The following is a 7,896-nucleotide window of genomic DNA, read 5'->3' as shown; positions in this document are numbered from 1 at the left end:
GATGTCCATGTGTAGAGTCTTCTCTTGTGTTGTTGGAAGAGGGTGTTTGCTATGATCAGTGTGTTCTCTTGGCAGAACTTAAAATGAATCAACAGAATATCTGGAGGTTGTAAAGATCTTACTAGACCCACTCCAATAATTTATGTTTTAAAATAACAGGATTAGCCAGAAGCTTTTCAGGAGGGAGAAACTGTCCTCAAGCAGGATACATTGTTGCTATATAATCCTTAGTACAATTTTAACTGAGTTGATTGTTGTGTATTCATCAGTTTAAAGAGGCTTAAAGATGAAAATGTTTTATGTGACTAAAGACTAAGGAATTTAGAGGCGGGGGGGAAAGTTTGTCCTTTCCTCCTCCTTGAGAATTCCAGACCCCTCTCTCCTTGGGGACCCCTGGACTTCTTATCAACCTGCCTAAGAAGTGACTCTTTCATTCCCCCCTTTTCTTTTAGGAGAATTATGTTGCCAAGGGAAAGGGGTGTCGTTCTCGTTCCATAACTTGTTCCTAGCTGTTAAGGGGCATTGTCCCTAAATTGTTGAGGTAACATATTGTCCTAACCCTCACATTGAGGGTCTCTGATCCAGGGGCCCCCAGTAATAGTTGGAGGAAGCTGTGGCACTTGTAGGAGCTTGGACAACCATTTGTAACTTAAAAGCCTTCATGTGACTAGAAACAAATCCAGCTACGCAGTTACAGATGGAGGGAGCAAACAGCGAAAAAACAGAACAATCAGAATTATTTTAATTAAGATAGTTTTCCACCATGGGGAACTAGTCAACTTCTACCAAAGTAAGGCAACTGAGGCTTCAGGAGCATCCATAGCCTCAATCACCTTGTTCATGTGTTTAGTAAAATGAGTAACGTTATTGTTCATAACAGGTGTGTACATACAGCACGGGGTATGAATAATGGCACAAGTTCCTCCTTGTGCAGCTGTCAGAATATCTAAGGTCAATCTGTTTTGTAAAACCACCTTTCTAATTTGTACTTGTTCAGCATTAAGAGCTGAAATAGCTTTTTGAGAATCCTCTAATGCCTGAGTAAAATTAGTCAAAGCATCCACTCATAGCATAACATCTGTAGTTCCCAAAGACAGAACAAACACTGAAGCCAAATAATCATACCAGTGAAATACAGGCCTTGCCCACCGAGTTTTAAGGTGTGGTAAATTAGCAGACTTTTCTGGAAGCTCTGAAAGTATGAAGCAGTGAGTAAAAGCTAGACCTAGGGTGCATCTCCCTGTCTATACAGGGGGGAGCCATGCCCATAGGTAAGAGCCACATACCCAATGGGTCCCATTTGGAGCAAGCCAGCGTGACTGAGATATGCAGTCTCAATCAGTGCCTGCCCAGGCAAAGGGAGGACCTGAACTGGGGTTGGAAAACATGGGAATGATTACATTGCACATTTCCTGAGGCAAAAATCCCAATTGTTTCCAGTCATTATAATTAAGTTGTTGGCTAGCTTCTGGGGATGGCTCTATTTGTTCCCAGCATATAGGGGCAGTAGATACTAGACGCCCTTTTTCAGGAGTCTTGGCTTCTCTTTTCTCATATCTTTCTAATTCTTTCTCAGTATATTGTGGTTTTTCCTGTTCCACAGGACCTGTCCAGATCAAAGGCGTCTGCAGTGAAGGGGTTTCCTAAAGTGTTGCTTTTCTGGCTTGACAGTCAGCCAGCTGATTACCCTAGGCTACTTTACTCCCATCCCTGCTGTGCCCTTTGCAATGCATAACAGCTACTTCTTTAGGACAATATATAGCAGTTAAAAGTCTCTCAATCTCTCTGAAATGCTTAATAGGTTCTCTTGTTGCTGTTTTAAAATGTCTTTCTTTCCATATTGCAGCATGAGCATATAAAGTCAAATAAGCATACTTAGAATCAGGGTAGATATTTACTTGCTGCCCTTTGCTTAACTCTAGAGCTTGGGTCAGAGCCACAAGCTCCGCTAACTGAGCACTGGTTCCCTGGAGGAGAGATTTTGCTTCTAAAACCTGTTCAGCCATCACCAGGGCGTAACCTGCTTTACACTTCCCAACCCGACCAAAAGAACTGCCATCTGTAAATATTTCCATGTCAGGATTGTCTAATGGGGTATCCATTAGATCTTCCCGAACTGCATAGTTTAAAGTGAGAAATTGGGAACAATTGAGATCAGGTGTTTCATTTTTCTTCTCAGGAAGGAAAGTGGCAGGATTTAAATTTCCACAAACTTTAAGCTTAGTTATTGGTCCTTCTAACAATAATGAGTGATATTTAAGAAGCTACTGTCTGTCATCCAAGTATTTAGCCTTACAGTTTAAGATTCCACTCACATCATGTGGAGTCAGTACAGTAAGATTTCACCCATTATTTTTAAGGCTTCAGGTGTTAATAAAGCTGTTGCCCCAATTACTCTTAGACAGTGTGGCCACCCACGTGAAATTACATCTAATTCTCTACTTAAATAAGCAATAGGTTGCTGGTGAGGCCCTTGGGGTTGTGTCAAAACTCCCAAGGCCATACCTTTTCTTTCAGTGACAAATTAAATTCTGACCCTGTCAGCAAGCTCAAAGCAGGAGCTTGTAGGAGAGCAGTCTGAAGAGCCTTAAAAGCCTTTTGAGTATCTGGAGATCAAACCAGTTTGTTGGTTTGGGCCTGCTGTGTGTCAGTTATAATTTCATATAAAGGCCGGGCAAGTTCCCCATAATCTGTAACCCAAAGGCGGCAGTAGCCTATGATTCCTAAAAATCCTCTCAATTGTCTTAAAATCATAGGTAGGGGATGATTTAGTATAGGTTTAATTCTCTCAGGACCTATGGCCCTAGTCCCTTCTGATATGATTAGGCCCAGATATTAACAGATTGTTGACAAAGCTGAGCCTTTTCTCTTGATGTCTTGTATCCACAGCCTGCCAGAAAGTTTAAGAAATCTTCTGAGGCTTGTGAACAAGCTTCCTCTGTCTCAGCACAGAGCAGAATATCATCTACATATTGTAGCACCACTGCTTCAGAGCTATTAAAGTTTTGTAGATTCCGTGACAAACTTTGCCCAAATAGGTGAGGGCTGTCATGAAATCCCTGGGGCAAAACTGTCCAGGTTAACTGAAAAGCTGGCTGCATAGAGTCTTCAAAGGCAAATAGAAATTGACTTTCCTTCGCCAAAGGCACTGAATAGAAGGCATATTTTAAATCAGTTACTGAGAAATATTTGGCTAGTTCAGGAATTTCAGAAAATAGAGTATAAGGATTAGGCACCACGGGGTGTAAAGAAACTACAGCCTCATTTATTATCCATAAATCTTGAACTATTCTCCATTTACCATTTGATTTCTTTATACCCAAAAATAGGAATGTTGCATGGACTGTTACAGGGAATTAATAGCGCCTACTCCTTTAAATTCTCAATGATGGGTTTTAACCCATTCTTAACCTCAGGTTTCAGTGAATACTGCTTCTTACGTGGAAATAAGTGTGGGTCTTTGAGCTTGACAACTATAGGAATAGCATTTTGTGCTCGACCCACAGATTTTCCATCAGTCCACACTCTATGAATTACATTTTGTTCAATTAAAGGGAAAGAAAGAGAGGGCTCCATATTCATGAAAACAGAGGCATGGACCGTGCTCAGTATCAGTTCAGTTCAGTTCAGTCGCTCAGTCATGTCCGACACTTTGTGACCCCATGAACTGCAGCACGCCAGGCCTCCCTGTCCATCACCAACTCCTGGAGTTCACCCAAAAGTATATTCCTCCCCAAAAGGTGTGAGGAAGACTCTGGTGTGATCAGAAACTTGTGTGAAAATAGCAGAGTCCAAGTTACAGCTTAAAGAACAATTTTGAAGTAATACCTTTTGCCTTGTCCAGACAGTCCCCCTACAGAAGTGGATCAGGAAGAAGGTAGGCCAAGGGCTTCAGTAAGCACAGAGTAAGTTGCCCCAGTATCTAAAAGCAAATTGATGGATGCTCCCCTCACCCTGCACCCCCCGACAGTTATTAATACCTGGGTTTCCTCAGGTATAATTTGGATGGGAGCTTGTGTGGGGGCCCCTAGGCATCTTCAGTCCTGATTGTCTTGAGAATCTGACCCCTGAAACATATGCCTCTGGGGGCAATTTCTCTTCCAGTGTGGTCCTTTGCAGACCGGACATGGAGCTGGGGGCGGCTTAGATGCCTAAGGGCAATCCTGCTTGAGGTGCCCCTCCTTTCCACAGTAATAGCAAGCCCATCTCTTTTCACCTGGGTCCCTCTTGGCATGTTTCTCAGGCTGTTTAAGAATGGTTCTGACAGCCATTACAAGAGCTTCCACTTGTTCCTTTGTCTTTTTCTGCCTTTCTTTCTTTTCCTCATATTCCCTACCATAATAGACTGTTTGAGCCAGTTGCAGCAGATTATCTAAAAACTAATTTGGTCCATACACCTGTTTTAATAGCTTATGATGGATATCTGGAGCCGATTGAGTGCAAAACCTATCTTTTAAGATCACTCTTCCCTCTTCACTTTTGGGATAAATCTCAGTGAATCTGCAAAGGGCTTGTCTCAGTCTATCTAGGAATTTACCAGGAGCTTCCTTCTCCTCCTGTTCTATGTTTGCCAATTTGGCATAGTTTAAAGTCTTAGCCATGAAAGTAAAAGACTCTTACTCCTTGGAAGGAAAGTTATGACCAACCTAGATAGCATATTCAAAAGCAGAGACATTACTTTGCCAACAAAGGTCCATCTAGTCAAGGCTATGGTTTTTCCAGCGGTCATCTATGGATGTGAGAGTTGGACTGTGAAGAAAGCTGAGCACCGAAGAACTGATGCTTTTGAACTGTGGCATTGGAGAAGACTCTTGAGAGTCCCTTGGACTACAAGGAGATCCAACCAGTCCATTCTAAAGGAGATCAGCCCTGGGATTTCTTTGGAAGGAATGATGCTAAAGCTGAAACTCCAGTACTTTGGCCACCTCATGCGAAGAGTTGACTCATTGGAAAAGACTCTGATGCTGGGAGGGATTGGGGGCAGGAGGAGAAGGGGACGACAGAGGATGAGATGGCTGGATGGCATCACCAACTCGATGGATGTGAGTCTGAGTGAGCTCCGGGAGTTGGTAATGGACAGGGAGGCCTGGCGTGCTGAGATTCATGGGGTCGCAAAGAGTCGGCATGACTGAGAGACTGAACTGAACTGAACTGAACTGAAAGTCTTAGCACACACTTGCCTGAGTCCTTCAAGAATACATCTGACAAAATGACTCTGATCCCATCTTCCTTCAGCCGTGTTATAGTCCCAGTCTGGTTCTATAGTTGGGACTGCCTCATTCCCAGTTTGGAGGGCAGCTATCCCATCCTCCCTCTTGCTTACTGATTCATTACCAAGCCATTCATCTCCATAAGCAACGACTTTCCCCAAAACTCAACTTTTTGAGCCAGGAGTCAGCGATTGTCCCACAATATACATCACATCCTTCCAAGTAAGGTCATAAAGCAGAGTAACGCCTTTAAAATCTCTAATATATTTTCTGGATCCTCTAAATAGTTTCCCAGATCCTCCTTGATTCTTTGTATTTCTTTTTTTTTTTAATTTTATTTTATTTTTAAACTTTACATAATTGTATTAGTTTTGCCAAATATCAAAATGAATCCACCACAGGTATACATGTGTTCCCCATCCTGAACCCTCCTCCCTCCTCCCTCCCCATACCATCCCTCTGGGTCATCCCAGTGCTGGGCTTATTAACTCTCATAGATTGATTATTTCTCCTGATGGGTGCTTCATGAAGAGGCAACAGCTTCTGTGGCTGTTCCTCAGCCTCTCTGGCTATTCTGTGCATATGATCCCAGGGATAAATTGGAGAAACCTGCTTTTCTGTATCTCTTTGTTTCCTGTCCTCCATCTCGTCTCACCCCTTAGTTTTTGCTGTCTGAGCTTCTCTTACTTCGATTGTCTGAGTTTCTATTGAAACCAGAGTAGTCTGAGGTCATACTGAGACAGGGTTTGTTTGGACCTTTACTTGGATTGTTTGAATCTCAGTTTGGGTTTTTACTGAGACTGAGGTAACCCTTCCTGGGGGAGGGAGGTGGTCCCTGACTTTCAGCTTGCTCAGTTTGGAGCCCCAGGTATGGGGGCAAAGTAGGAGAACAGGGGGGAGCTGAAGGTTTCACACCCAAATCTATACCCTTAGGACATAAGTCTGGCATATCTCTCAGACAGAAGGGGCAACACATATGCTACTTCTACCCATTTCCCTTGTTTTCTACAGAACCGGTCTAATTGTAAAACGTATTATAATTAAGAGACCCTCCAACCAGCCACTGTTCGCCATCCTCCAATGAATACTGTGGCCATGCAGTTTCACATAGGAAGATCAGGAATGTCTTCTTTAAGCTCTGGGGACCAAATATATCCCAGTTGTTCAGGATACAGTTCAATGGAGTGAGGCTGGAATTGTTAGCTCCCATCTGTAAGAGAGAAAAAAAGCGACCAGTGCCTCTTTCTACCAGAGGCGCCCCTCCCTGCTCTAGATAGGGGTGTAGACAGACTTTACACTGAAGCTTTTCTTCCCTGGTTGGACTTAGTCTGTCCCTTACCAACGCAGGTGCCATATTCGTCCCTCCCGGTTCTACCATGGGGTTGGGGTGGAGATGCACCAGGGGTAGACCTGATGGCACCCCTGAGTGATGTCCAGTTCCTCACCCTTAAAACCTTGCTTGCCTCTGATGCCACCCAGGGTGCAATCAGAGTAACCTTCTGGAATGCCTCCCAAGCTAAGATCGCTGGGGGAAACATTTGTCACCTGAGTGCCTGTGCACGACCCTGAGTATATTCCTGACCACAATAAGATGGGTACGAACATAAAACTGAGATGTTCCTTCCAAACATCATCTCACCAGTATAAGCGATAGCAAAAGAGATGGTGAAGGGCTGGCCAGTGAGGAAAAAGTGACTTTTGTTCTCGAGTTATTAGGGCCAGTCCTTCCATTCATTCCCACAGATTCCACAGAAAGAATATCTAAGGAGTTGGGACAAAAGCCACTGAAAATTCTCCTCTGGTCCACTAGGAGATAGTGTTACCAAAGGAAGAAACTCATTGTACTTCCAATCTGAGTAAACTTTAACCTAAGAGATGCTCTTGAAGCTAGAGCTCCATCTAGCTTCTGAACTTTTGACTCCTAGTGAAGCTAGGTGCTTCCTGACTACCAATCCAAGTTTGGGACCTAAGTAACAGTATAGAGTTGGAGAAGGCGATGGCAACCCACTCCAGTACTCTTGCCTGGAAAATTCCATGGACAGAGGAGCCTGGTAGGCTGCAGTCCATGAGGTTGCTAAGAGTCAGGCATGACTGAATGACTTCACTTTCACTTTTCAGTTTCATGCATTGGAGAAGGAAATGGCAACCCACTCCAATATTCTTGCCTGGAGAATTCCAGGGACAGAGGAGCCTAGTGGGCTGCCGTCTATAGGGTTGCACAGAGTTGAAAACGGCTGAAGCGACTTAGCAGCAGCAACAACAGTATATAGTAACAGCATAGATCAAAGGTCCTTTGAATGTCTATGATCCGACAGATAGGTTAGTAGTTCTAATACCCAAGAAGTTATGAAATGATCACAGAGACCAGAAAGTTTGACCAAGAAAGGAGAGTTTAGTCCACACTTTTTTTTAAACATTTCTGGTCGGTCCCTGAAGGAGACATTGGGTGCCTCTTGGCATTGGCAGGTTAGTATAAACCCCCGACAGATTTCTGCAGTAAGCCATATGATATCACCATGGAACCGCAGAGCAGGGCTCCTTACTTGCTTTGTGCAGGGCATGTCATTCATTCACACAAGCACGTTGTTCAGTTCAGTTCAGTCTCTCAGTCGTGCCCGACTCTTTGCGACCCCATGAATCGCAGAACGCCAGGCCTCCCTGTCCATCACCAACTCCCGGAGTTCAC

At 43.8% G+C, this 7,896-nt stretch overlaps 1 pseudogene; it reads right to left on the bottom strand.

Moving 5' to 3' along the window:
- Nucleotides 1–561: 561 nt before the first annotated feature.
- LOC138990024 (endogenous retrovirus group PABLB member 1 Env polyprotein-like) lies at nucleotides 562–5,855 on the bottom strand (annotated as a pseudogene).
- Between the last annotated feature and the right edge of the window lie 2,041 nt (nucleotides 5,856–7,896).

This window comes from Bos mutus, chromosome 11 (genome assembly GCF_027580195.1).
Source record: "Bos mutus isolate GX-2022 chromosome 11, NWIPB_WYAK_1.1, whole genome shotgun sequence".
Taxonomy (NCBI): domain Eukaryota; kingdom Metazoa; phylum Chordata; class Mammalia; order Artiodactyla; family Bovidae; genus Bos; species Bos mutus.
The sequence above is the reverse complement of the archived record's forward strand: the minus strand, read 5'-3'. Positions and strand labels throughout refer to the sequence as shown.